This window comes from Juglans regia, chromosome 15, assembly GCF_001411555.2.
Source record: "Juglans regia cultivar Chandler chromosome 15, Walnut 2.0, whole genome shotgun sequence".
NCBI classification, from domain to species: Eukaryota; Viridiplantae; Streptophyta; class Magnoliopsida; order Fagales; family Juglandaceae; genus Juglans; species Juglans regia.
The window spans coordinates 3,554,594-3,568,450 of record NC_049915.1 but is presented as its reverse complement, the minus strand read 5'-3'; the positions used below and the strand labels follow the sequence as shown (position 1 = coordinate 3,568,450).

The 13,857-nt window shown below is 36.1% G+C and overlaps 1 pseudogene; it reads right to left on the bottom strand.

Annotated features, from left to right (window-relative positions):
* Nucleotides 1–2,689: 2,689 nt before the first annotated feature.
* Nucleotides 2,690–9,816, bottom strand: LOC109008801 (annotated as a pseudogene).
* Nucleotides 9,817–13,857: the final 4,041 nt, after the last annotated feature.

The window sequence follows — 13,857 nt, the reverse complement described above, 5'->3', positions numbered from 1 at the left end:
GAGAGCTCAAAAACAATTTTATTTATAAATCGGTGTTGGATAATATGGATTTAATAAAATGCTTACATGATATAATTTAATTTAGAAAGAAATTTTAAAATTTAAATCTTGATATTTAAGTGATGTGGATGATATATTCTGTACACCGACTTCGAATATAATATTTATTTTAGATTTGGATCTTCTAAAATGGGAGAGAAAAATATAGAAAGTGGGTCGTATATTTATTGATTATTTAATATTAGTCGAATATAAATTAAATTATGGCATATAGATGATATGTAATGTAGAGATCTTAAAATGAGCACAAGTTTACATGAAAAAGATATGAACAGTAACACTGTTTATAAACAGTAATACTGTTAATAAACTCATTTTTTCTATGAATTTATGGAGTGACTTTAGCATTATTGTTATGAAATTTCTTGTGCATACTTTTGACAACCCATTTTTACCGGACAACGTTTACCATCGAGTCATTGAAAATTCCAATTTTCTTCAAGACTTTGTAAATGACATGTCATTTTAAATAATTAATTTTTTTTTTTCAGTTTATTTTTCTACATTACAACCGTGTGGCACGTTAGCAAAAGCGAGGTCAATAGCGTTCTTAATTCCTAATTCCAAAGTCACGGCTACCGCTGCCAAGAACGCAACGTATGACCCATTCAAGTATTCAACTCCACAAGTCCTTTATAAAACATTCTCCCAACCCAACTCTCTTCCATTCAACACGCCTCTCTCTCTCTCTCTCTCTCTCTCTCTCGGTACATCAAGTTTACTCTCTTTGAAAAAGGCAAAACCCTAGCAACATGCTGATCAACATCAATGAACTTGAAGAACAAATCTGTGGGCTTCCATGGCCTCCTCTCGATGAAGAGACCCTTTTCATCATTCCCATGAAGTTTGACCTTTCCTATTTCTTTGAAGATTTTGGAGATAACAACAACACAAAGAAGAAAAGGCAAAACCCAACTCAACATGGGGTTGGTAAACAGATGAAGAGGCTCAAGCAAGTTTTGAAGCCAGACCAAACATGTTGGACTGAATTCAAACCTAAGGAGACAGGGAAGAAAAGTTGAAGGGCATTTTAGAATTGAGACTTGAGTCAGGGAAGAGAGAACTTTCATCAAGCAGATCGAGAGTTTGAGAAATGCCAATAGATCAGCTTAAAAGCATACAGCCTTTTGTTTAAAAGCATTTTCACCAATAAATCAGCTTAAAAGCATACAGTATACATTACAGGTTTCCTTTTGTCTCCTCTTCAAGAATTCTTTTATTTGAGATAGTTTCCTATTTTCTCATTCTATATTTTTGTACACAATATCTCATTTTCTACACCAAAAAATGAAATGAAATGTATACTTCGTAATAAGAGGAAGTTCTGAATATTAACATTTTATTTCCTTTATACATTTGATGCCTGACTGTTGGAACTCAATAGGTTATTTTAAGGCAAGTTTGGCGGCTAAGATCAGACACAAAATTTTTATCTGATCTCGTTTCATTTCACCCCATCTTATTCTCAAACATAATTCAAATATAAAATTTTCAAACTAATCATTACAATTTTTTCAAACTTCCAAATAAAAAATAAGAAACAATTTCAACGTTTTTAAATTTCTAAATAAAAATAATATTATTTAAACTTTATAATATTTTTTATTCAAACTTTTCTCTCTCTTTTTCCAAAACTCAAAAAATAATCAATTCAAATTATCTCACTACTATTAATAAATTATCTTATTACTATTCACAAAATTTATCAAACCTCACTTCTCATTCCAACTTTATTATTATTCTAAGAGTTTTGGCTGTAATTAGGAGGGAGGATTCATTTAATTTTTAATCAGTATTTGTTTGTAAATGGTGATTGGTGATGTTAGCTAGCTGCGTGTTTCATGTCAACAGAAAATAATATTCTTCTAGGCTTTGCAGGCCTTTCTGCAGGCCCAGTTTATATTTTTTAATTAAATTATTATTTTTTAATCCAAACCTATCAACATAAAAAAAATCAAATAAATTAAAAAATAATAATATTTTATTGAATAGTTGTATAATTGCTTTCAGGCATTTCTGTTATTTCATTGGCAGCAATGCATCGACTATTATATAATGTTACAGTACGTGTTATTCTCTTATTTAGAATCGAAGTTTACTTGATTTCTTTCATCTTCATTATATTAAAGCATAAATGAAAAACTATATAATCTCATCTTATATAATTATTACAAATTTTTTAAACTTTCACACAAAATATAATAAACAATTCAACTCTTTTAAATTTTAAAACAAAAATAATATTAAGATATTATAAAATATTTTATTCAATTTTTAACTTTTATCTCATCTCACCGGTATAACCAAATGGGGCCTTAATTTCCATAAATAAATAAAGTCATGGTTAATCATTAGGACCAAACATGTACATAACAGCAACATTTTGTAGCCCCTTTTAAGCTTTTCGCCTTCAAGATCTTGAGGAGATGGGAATTTTTACCCAAAATCCTCTCAAAATGATAGCATAAATAGTATTTCCTGTCTAATAATATTAGAAATGGATCCATATCCTATACAGGGGAAGAATTCATTCAAAATTTTCTGAAGAAAATCATTTTGGACGTGAAAAAAAATCCAACCATTAAAAGAGTAATTGAGTACAACAAATAAACCAAACAGTAAGGTCAAGTTACAAGTTCCTCTCTGGCTTATGTGAGGTCTGATGCTGCATGTTTAAGTTGGCTCCACCTCCTGATAATTGACTTTGACCATGTGAGCCAAGTCTAGCAGATTGGTTAACTTGTTCAACAGCTGAACCTGACATGGTCGGATGCATGACCGGCATGCCATGTGTAGGGAAGTAGGTATGACCAACTAGGGGAGTACCAGGAGGATTCCCAATCCCATGATGACTAGGATGACCTGGAAACCAATAAGCTGAATTCATTAAGTTACCTGTCAAGGGAACCAGCTGGCTGAAAGGTCCACATCCTCCATAAGCAGTTCCCATAAACCCAGGTCCAGGATAGGGCTTGTATACGAGTCCTTCAGAAGGAGAGACTATGGGAATCAACCACTGATGCCTAAGTGACTGATTAATACACCAAGGACCCATTTTATTATCAGTAGCCACAGGAGCTGGCAGTGAGTTTCCAATATAAGCTCCATAACTTGAAGGCTGACTGCCATTTTTTCACAGAACTCTTCCCAACTGCATTTTCTGCAGAATGTTTCATTTTAGGTTTGGGTTCTCGGAATCATCTTTGCACTTCGCAATGTGTGATGGTGGATGTACAATTGCAGACTAAGTAACCTGTTTAATGGGTTGAAATGACGTTTAAGAAGTCCCTCACTTATCCTCCCTCCAAATACAAAGCTTACTGGGCATCTATTTTAGGTGAATGCATTTTCACAGCCGTACATGCATATGTGAACACCACTCTATTCCATTTATTTGTATTTTCGAAGGAAGAAGAGACACAAAGGATCTCCGCATACAACTATGTGTAATCCTACTGAGTTCACCAATGACGAGAACCTATTTCTAACGTTACACACCAGCGTCCTCTGCTATAATCATTAGAGTGGATACAACTTTACCAAATCACATCTTCATCAGAAATATGATTGTACGTGTTAAACTTTCAAATTGAGCTACTAGCACAGCCATGCTTCTACAGGTTTCCCTATAAGAATCACTTCGCCAAAACTTAATACCCAATAATCTGTGGAAACAAAGGAAACAGCATGACCCAATTTGCAGTTCAAAATGTACATCATTTACACTTCTTCTGAGTAAAAGTTCTAAATTATTACAACAAGAAAATATAAGTAACTTGTTAGTTAATCGCATACAATCTTGAAACCAAATGGGAAATGCCAGATGGAGGTCTGCAGTTTGCATGTACTCATGTACAAATATTTTTTTTTTCTTTGAATGGACAGAACATCAGAACATTATGCTTAGGGAGCAGATAAAAAGAATATGAATCACAACCCCACAAGAACCTCTAATGCAGAACACCAAAATACTACGTATCAGAAATTATATGTCTGTAGCCATGTGCACCAACAATTCCACAACGTCTATACTATCCAAGATCCATCCAACAACGGCTCCAAAGATCCTACAACGTCACATTCTCCTCTTCTTGCTCCATGCCCTCGATTGTCATGGTACGAAAAGTTCCCCAGTGGTCAGTCGGATTAAGCAACAATAAACAGAGACAGGTAGATCGGAAAATGCAGATGGAATGAACAATGCATAATGAGAAGATCCACTGTCTCGGGGGTCGCCTTGTGCAAAGTACCTCTATTAGGATAGCACATCTCCCTGTTGAAAGATGATCCAGTACCCACTGTTAAAATATTATCGAGGGCATTTGTATATACAAAAATACCACTTTAGAAGGGATCTTGGAACTGAACACTGGGCTCTCTCTCCCTCAAAGCCAGAACTGCAACTCTTCAGTAAGAGCAAAAAGCAAATGGATTTGTATACTCTCATTATAGTATTTCATACTGCAAACAAAATCTAATGAAGATTTAAATCGACAGAACCTGACAAAATATAAGTTCATAATGTTGAATGGTAGAAGCTTTTCCCTTTAAAAAAAAAATGGTAGAAGCTTCCAAGATAGCAGTACAGACTTTCCAGTATAATGATCACTTTAGTTCTCCAATAAAGTAAAAGTAAGATATTCTTCAATTTATATCACATACACAAACAGAGGAAATCAATTTCCTAACATCTTTTCAGTCATCATCAACAATCAATCACAAATTTCCTAGCCCAAGAACAGTAATGACCTATACAAATTGTTTAATCAGAACGTGACTTGTATAAATGGAAAATAAGAAAAAAATAGAGTGGTAATGGATACAAGAAAACTGAAAGACAGTTCCTTTAATTTTAGAATCCTAAACATAAAAGCTTTGAAATAAAAATTGAAGTTGCCCTTATGGGAGCGCAAGTTGTGAGAGCAAAATCTTTCTTTTTATAAGTCGTTAAAAATTTATTAATAAGAAATAATAGGCATTGCCCAAATAAACAGGACATAAAAGAGAAAGCAACTAAAAAGTCGAGAGTAAAAACTTGAGTTAATCAGTGTTAATTTATAATTTACAAGGAACAAATTTCATAATATTCTCAAAACTTGTTGTTCTTGACCATCACCCATAAAAGAGAGAGAAAGAGAGAGGGAGAAAGTGATGTCTTTGAATCCTCTAACATCGTTGTTTTTCCGCATCAACTGAGATAGCATGGGATGCTACATTCATTAGTTACCGATATTCTTTCAACTTTAATGTTAAAAAAAAGGACAGAAGTTTCACATGGTATACTTGGATTTAAGACCCCCATGAGGCAACGTATTCAAGTAGATATCAATATAAATGCAGACTTACTTGACAATCGCTCTTCTAGATTTCCAAAAATGTTTCTGACCTATTATTCCTACAACATCATCCGGAAAGATATCAAATCCTGGTATAGGATCCACCATGGATCTCAAAAACATCATCACTTTTGTCTACATTTCCCATTTGTAGTGACATGGTCTGGTCTCCACTATATTCACTGCCATTACCACGCTCATAGGGACTGCTATCATTTCCCCCAGAGTGAGTGATGCTTCTTGGGCGAGGAACATTTCCCTTGTCTACATCCCTTACAGGCTCGACAAATCCAGCTGTAAACAAGCATCATCATGATCTGAACTGTTAATATTAGTTATAGGAAAATCTCGGTACTCTTGATCTAGAGCTGCATTGGATTCCTTCAGAAGCCCTTCAATATTTTCTCGGATCGACATATCTGTTGTGGATTTTACAGAATGACTTGGAAGCCTCAAGTTTGGTACCTCTTCATTCTCACGTCTCACTTCTTGTCTCAAATTCAGGCCAAGGCACGTAATCAAATTTGGATTCTTATCACAAACTTTTTGGTGTTTTATGGAACAACTAGAATATGTAGGGCAGATTCCGGCAGAAGGGACTGAAATTTTCACTATCAATACGGTTCTAAGTTTCACTACAGTATTGCTCTGTCTCTAATTGAACAAATACAGGAACAATAAAATCATCTTCATCTCCAACCTTCTTTCTCTGCTCGAGTTGCACCAATGAATTATTCAAACTTGATCCTTCAGGCCGGTGAGTAAGAATCTTCTCACCCTGATGAATGGGCATTGAGGGAGGTATGTGAAGTGGAAAGTGAAAGGTTCTTTCAAGGCCATTCCCCTTAAACATAATAGGTTGCTCCTAGTAGTCAGAAATATGAGAACTAAGTGCAGTACCCTAGAGTTGGCACAAGGCAGTATGTATATTTGTACGTGGATGCTAATTCGAAGTCCTTCCTCTTGCATTTTGAACGCATTGTATATAATTTGCATGTGTGAAGGAAGCAGCGTATCTGCATGTGCCAACTCTAGGGTAATGCACTTAGTAGGTATTCCTCCGCATATGAAAACCCGTGCAAATCATCTGGCATATAACATTGAAAAATTGTGAAGCAAATGATATGGTCGGGGAATTTTTTGAAAGTATTCCTCTCACTACTTTTTTGGGGGCTATTTACATTGTTTTGATTCCGAAGGTAGATGCACCGAAGGAATTTGGTCATTTTCGATCTATCAGTTTGTGTTCGGTAACTTATAAAATTATGACTAAAATTATGGTTTTTAGATTGACACCGATTATTGGAAACATTTTGTCGACAGAGCAAGCTACGTTTTTCGGGGTCGAAGTATTTTTGACAATATGTCTATCGTTCAAGAACTTGTGAATGGCATGAATCGGAATACTAGAGGGGGAAATGGCATGCTGAAAATTGATATAGTTAAAGCGTATGACCGTGTGAATTGGAGTTTTTTGTTGGAAGGTTTACATCGTTTGGGTTTCTTGGGAAAATGGAGGTCTTTAATTTTTAATTCTATTTCCTCTCCGAGTTTTTCAGTCATGCTGAATGGTAGTTGCAAAGGTCTTTTTAAGCCTTCTCATGGACTTCACCAAGGTGACCTACTCTTTTCGTATTTGTTCGTATTGTTAGAAGAGTAGCTCTCCCGCCTGCTTAATCATGCATTTCAGTCAGGGCGAGTTAAATACTTTAACTCAAATGGTGGTGCACGGGTTTCGCATTTGTTATATGCGGATGATTTACTGATTTTTGCAAATAGTGGAAAGGGTTCTATTCGAAATTTGATGGGGGTGATTCACAAGTATGAAAGCCTATCGGTACAACTGGTCAATCCAAGTAAGGGTGGGTTTGGATGTTGAAGTGAGTTGAGTTGAAATGATAAAATATTATTAGAATATTATTGTTTATTATTATTATTATTTTGGAATGAGCTCATCTCAACTCATCATTACAACTTTTTTAAATTTCAACACAAAATATAATAAACAATTCAACTTTTTCAAATTCCAAAATAATAATAATATTAAAAAATAATATTCTAATAATATTTTATCATCTCATCTCATCTCAACTCAACTCAACTCAATTCACTTCAACATTCTATTTTTTCTCCTCAAATATTCCTTATGATCGGAGAATACAGCTGAAGCATATTTCGGAGTTTGCTGAAGGCGCATGGCCTTGTGTGTGTATTTGGGGATGTCAGTACATGTAGGAAGAAAGAGGTTGCATATGTTTGAACCTTTATTACAGAAAGTGAAAAAGGAATTGGCGCTCATCCTTATTAAGCATGTTCTTAATAGCATGCCCATCCACTTGATGTCTGTGTTGTCTTTGCCTAAAGGAATTGTTGCTAAGTTGAAGAAATTTTTTTCTAATTTCCTTAGGGGTTCGAGCGGGGATGTCAATAAAAGGAAATGGGTGTCTTGGCGACGTATTTGTTTGCCGGTAGAGGAAGGTGGATTGGGGATTTGGGACCTTTTGGAGGTTCGAAAATCTTTGTTTATGAAGTTTGCTTGGAAGCTACTTATAGGTGGTTCTCTTTGGTCTAATTTCTTCCTGAAAAAATATGTGGATGAGAAGTTGCTTACCTTAATTGGGGTGGGGTCAAGGTGATCTTGCTTTTGGAAAGAAATTCTACAGGTGCTGCCTTTGCTCATACGAAATTCACAATGATAGTTTGGGAGGGTGTCTTAAATTTTTGGTATGACAATTGGCTTGGTGAGAGACCTATTGTGAATTTTCTACTGGTTGTGAGGAATCATAAATTGCTTGTCCAAAATTTATAGGCTGGGGTGGGTTGGAGGTATCATGAGGTTTGGCCATTAGTTGATGAGTATATGTTCCAGAGAATCATTCAATCTAATGTTCGTGTTCGGGGGGGAAAGGATATGCTAGTTTTGAAGCACACGGTGGATGGGGTTTTTACTACAAAGTCGGTTTGGTAAATTATTCGTTCACGCGGTAGTATTTGTCCCTAGAAGAAGTGGCTTTGGCAAGATCATGTCCCTAAGAAAATGTCATTTTTATGTTGGCAGGCACGTCAAAAGGCTATCCCCGTTGATGCCATTATCCAACAGCTTGGGATTCCGGTAGTTTCTAAATGTCATTGTTGTGTTGCTAATAAGGTTGAGACATTAGATCATGTGCTTTGTGATGGGGAGAGACCGAGGAGGTTTGGGACTTTTTTACTGCTTTTTTTGGCATCCGACTACCTTAGGCTCAAGTATGGACAGATGTTTTGAATATATGCTGGTGTCGGGCTTCTCTAGTCTCACAAGTTCGTTGGTTTTGTGGTATTATTCCTATATTGATTTCTTGGGTTCTTTGGAAAGCTCGATGTGCGGCACGAATGGAATGTATTAAATTTAAATCAAAAGATATTATTAAAATGATAAAAGGTTTTCTTGTAGATATCTCGGGGTCTATGAAAATGTTTAAAATAGTGAGGGATCATAATTTGAGTGTTAAGGGAGCTTAATTCTCTTGTTATGCCGACTAAAGTTAAAAATTTGAAGTTGATTGCTTGGGCTCCTCCGATAGGAGAATTCTCAAAGCTCAATGTAGATGGTGGGTCCCTGGGAAATCCTGGGATGGTCGGTGGGGGAGGTGTTGTTCGAAATGCGAATGGGTGGGTTCTTGGGAGACTTACACATTCGTATGGTCAGGCTACAAATAATATTATTGAGTGTAGAGCAGTGCTTGATGGGTTTTATTTGTGTCAACAGTTGGGTTTGCAAACTGTTTTAGTAGAGTCGGACTCAAGTGTGGTGATGGGATGGTTTATTTCAAGGACTTGTAAATATTGGCATTTGTGGGATTTTTGGGACAAAGCGCTTTCTCTTATATCCTCTATGAATGTTCAGTTTAAGCATGTGTTCAGAAAAGTTAATATGGTAACAGATTTTTTAGCTAAATATGAGGCGAGTGGTGGGAATTGAGATTTTTTTGGTGAGGACTTTGGTTTGGGTAGATTGAAGGGGCTTATACGTACAGACAGGTTGGGTATTCTTTATGTTAGATATTAGTGGAGACGTTTTGAGTATGGGTTTTTTTGTTACCACGGTTTTCCTTCGCTATAAGTGAGAGTTTTTGTTTAATTAAATTAAGAGGGGGTCACTCATGGACAGGTGACCTTCGTCTCTTTTTTTTTTTTTTTTTTTTTTAAAAAACCCGTTGAGAGGGAATACTTAGTTGTTCATAGAGAGCCATCTTATCCTTGGGGGCGCTCTTGGCCCTCCTTTCTCTGTATCATTAACATAAAGTCTTAGGAACATGGGTTTTGTGATCTTCTCGTCATCTCTCCCTCTTTTATTTTCTCTATTTTTATCATTCAACAACACCCCACCATAACAGAAGTTCGACCTTCCATTCCCTGCAACTCTAATTCCAAAACCCATTAGCAAAGATCCAATATTAACCAAGCCCAGGAACTACCAACCTTTACTTTTTCAAAAATTGACCGACTCTCCTGGAAAACCTATAATCCAATCAGACTATCGAAATCAAAACCAACCTACAGAAAACTCAAAGCCCAAAGTCAACCAACGGTTCCTTGATGCCAAAGTTGGAATTTTCCTTCAGAACACAAAGCGATTCTTGAATAACTAGAAATCTTTCTGGGAAGCTGAGGGATATCTGAGAACTCAAGGTTCAGAGAAAAAGGTGTTTTAGGGGTTGAAAATGAAGAGGAAAGAACAACAAAGCGTGAATAGTGGAACAAGCGTAGGACTGAAGGTCTAAATTGAAAAATTCAAGTATGTTGTCTTCTGCTTATCAAAGTGGCACATGCACTTGTAGGTTTACGTGTCATTGATTTACAATCTACCAAAACGATAGAATTGTGTGTGAGTCTCATGCATCGATCAAATTCAAACAAGACTTTATGCGTCATTGCACATTTGTGCATGCAAATAGTACATGTGCCTCTCAATTCAATCTTGCGTGTCACTTGGGGGATATCAATGAATCTACCTCTTTGATTCTAGGTATCCTGCTATGGTCCTAATTTTCTTGAAATGAGGACATGGAAATAGTGGAGAATCTCCTACAAAAGCTTCAAAATGGTTAATAAACAGGGTTTAAGTTGCACAGGTTTCCAGCTCTCTCTCTCTCTCCAAGGTGAGCTCTTCCCCTATCCCCAGTGAGCTTAAACCTCCTTAGTGAAATTAACCCAGGAGTCCATTTACTAAAAATCAAGCCTTTATAATTCTACTATTCTCATAAATTTCCTCTTAGAAAACTTGTACCCACATTTCTTAGTTAACCTCTACTCAGAAAGCTGTTGAAACCCATTCTCACTTCAACCCGCTATTTCGCAAATAACCGAAACCCATTCTCACTTCAACACAAACCTTCTCATGCAAATAGCCTTTTCACATTTCCCTTCCTAAACCCCAACATATCCAGAAATAGCTACCCAACCATAAATTGAAAGCCTCATCTCAAAAGCACAAGCTCTAGAATGGAAAGACCTCAACTTAGATGTGAAAAGACCCAGAAGTCTTGTCCACTGGGGAACAACAGAAACCTTTTATGTTAAAAAAGACTCAGCACCACACTATGAGAACAAAGAAGATCCAAAAGCAAGAAACATAAATGAGACTGAAGTACAAGGAGACTCAAGCCAACTAGAGGAAACCCTTGTTAAAGACTTGGCACAATGGACATCAAAAGAAAATGAGATAGGCAGCAGTATAATCGAAGAAATGCCTATGGCAAAACTGGTACAACAACCAAAGAACAAAAGGATAGAAGCACTAATCAGAGGCACCTAGAAACCTAGATACTCACCTTACTAGAAAGTGGAGCAGATCAAAACTGGTATTTTACCTCAGTATCAGTCTTTACAATTGTTTTCAAATGATGATGAGGCTAGAGTGGCAGGGCCAATACTGCCACCAAACTAGAAATGAGATTCAGCTCGTGGAATTGCAGAGGCATTGCCCGGAGGCATTGCCCGGCCTCTTGCAATCAGAAGCTTAAGGGCAAACATCAAGACACACCAACCTGATGTAGTCTTCCTCTCGGAGACTCTTTTGGCAGATGTGAATACTGTTGGTATTGTTAATAGGCTTGCTTTCTTTAAGTATGTAAATATTCCACCAGTAGGTAGATGGGGTGGCCTTTTGTGTGTGTGGAAGAATGAACTGGATGTGGAACTTGCTTGTATGGATGCTAATATAATAGCTCTTTTGGTGTCCTTGAGCCCTTCTCATAATCGCCAAGATCCTTTGGATAATTGGCAACACCTTGGTTTCTCACTAAGAGAACCAAAGATCGAATCCCCCTCCCCCATGTATAAAAACAAAAAAAGAGTCATTCTCATAATCCATGGTTAGTTAACATAGTTTACTGCCATGTGCAAAACAATATATAAATGGAAATTCTGGTATAACATGCACAATATTGTTAAAAATTTTCAAAGTCCATTTCTGGGTTTTGGAGATTTTAATGCCATTCTAGGACAATCTGAGAAATATGGAGGAAAACCATATGCTAATACTTCCCATTATACTGGGCTAATAAAGTTTATGGAGGAAAATGGGATGGTAGATGTAGGCTACTTTGATCCAAAATACACTTAATCTAACAATAGGCAAGGCATGAGAAACATTAGAGAAAGACTAGATCGTGACATTTCTAACCACTACTGGATTGTACTCTTCCAAATATAACTATCCAAAACTTTTCAATTTTTGCATTTGATCATGCTCCTATCCTGTTAGACACCTTGGGTCATAAGGATAATCATTCCAGCTTCAAATTTGAGGAATTCTGGATAAGAGATCCAACAAGCCAACTCGTCACACAAAAAGCTTGGAATACTCCATTACAAGGAACTCTAAGTTTCATCCTATCTAAGAAATTAAAGGAGGTGAAGAAAGCTTTAAAATCTTGGAACAAAATTGCTTTGGGCATATTCAAACCTCAATAAAAAATATGATTCATTATCTCACTCTCATACAATCTAACAATCCTACTAATAAATCAATTCTTTGGGAAGAGGAGCTGAAAAACAATCTCATTGGGCAATTAAAAAGAGAAGAAATATTTTGATGCCAAAAATCTAAATTTTAGTGGCTAACAACAACAGACTTTAATACTAAGCTTTTCCATATGTCAACCACCATAAGGAGAAGAAGAAATTCTATAGAGTCTGAAAATAAGCCCAAATCAATGGACTTCTGACACAAATGATATTCAAAACAGATTCTTGGAACATTTCAAAAACATTTACACCTCCACCAAGCCTACTTTCTCTCTTAAGCTTATGACATTTTTCCTCAAAAAATTTCTGAGTCTGATAATTTTTCCTCTATGAGATTCCAAATGAAGAAGAAATTCTTGTCACTCTTAGGAAAACTCCTTCATCAAATGCCCCTAGACCTGATGGGTTTACTGTGTTGTTTTATAAGCACTTTTGGGACATTATGAATCAGGATGTGGTTGCTGCTGTGAGAAAATTTTTCACACATGGAAAACTCCTTAAGGAACTAAACCACACCCATATAGTGCTTATAACAAAAACAGAGAACCCAAACACTGTCCACCAATCTAGGCCCATAAGTATTTCAAATGTTTGTTACAAAATTATTTCAAAAATCTTAGCAAACAGACTCAAGACTATTCTTCCAAAGATCATATCTCCACACCAAACAACCTTTGTTCTAGGTTGAGTTATTCAAGAGAATACCATCATTACCCAAAACAATTTTCATCATCTCAAAAGGAAAATGAAGGTCTTATGGCTATAAAGATTAACATGGAGAAAGCTTTTGGTTTTATGAAATGTGACTACTTAATCAAAATACTCACGTGTTTAAGATTTTAGCCTTCTTGGATCAGCTGGATAAAAGAGTGCATTTCTATTGTTACATTCTCTATGATCATAAAGAGTTCATAAATGTTTCTTTCATCCCTCAAAAGGTCTAAGACAAGGAGACCCTCTATCTCCATTCCTTTTTATCCTTGGAACTAGAGTTCTTTCTAGGTTAATTGCTAGAAAAGAAAACCTGAACCTTCTAAATGACATTAAACATTAGTAGAACTGGTCCTCCTCACACTCATCTACTATTTGCTAATGATTTGATCCTTTTTGGCAAGGCCAACACACAAAATGCCCAAATTTTCCAAAATTGTGTTGAGATATATTCAGACTGGTCTGGACAAAATTTTAACACTGGAAAGTCCTCAATCAAGTTCAGCCAAAACACTCTACCTCAAGAAAAAAAGAAACATAAAGGAGCTTCTAGGATTCAAGCTTTCCTCTTCAAGGATTAAATATGTTGGAATCCCACTTTCCTTCTCTACCTCAAAGAAAATCCATTTTCATAACATTCAAGAAAACATTTCTCAAAAGCTAGCTAGTTGGAAAGCAAAACTCATTTTTTAAGCTGGTAGAACCACCGTAATAAGATCATTTGCAAGCTTCATCCCTT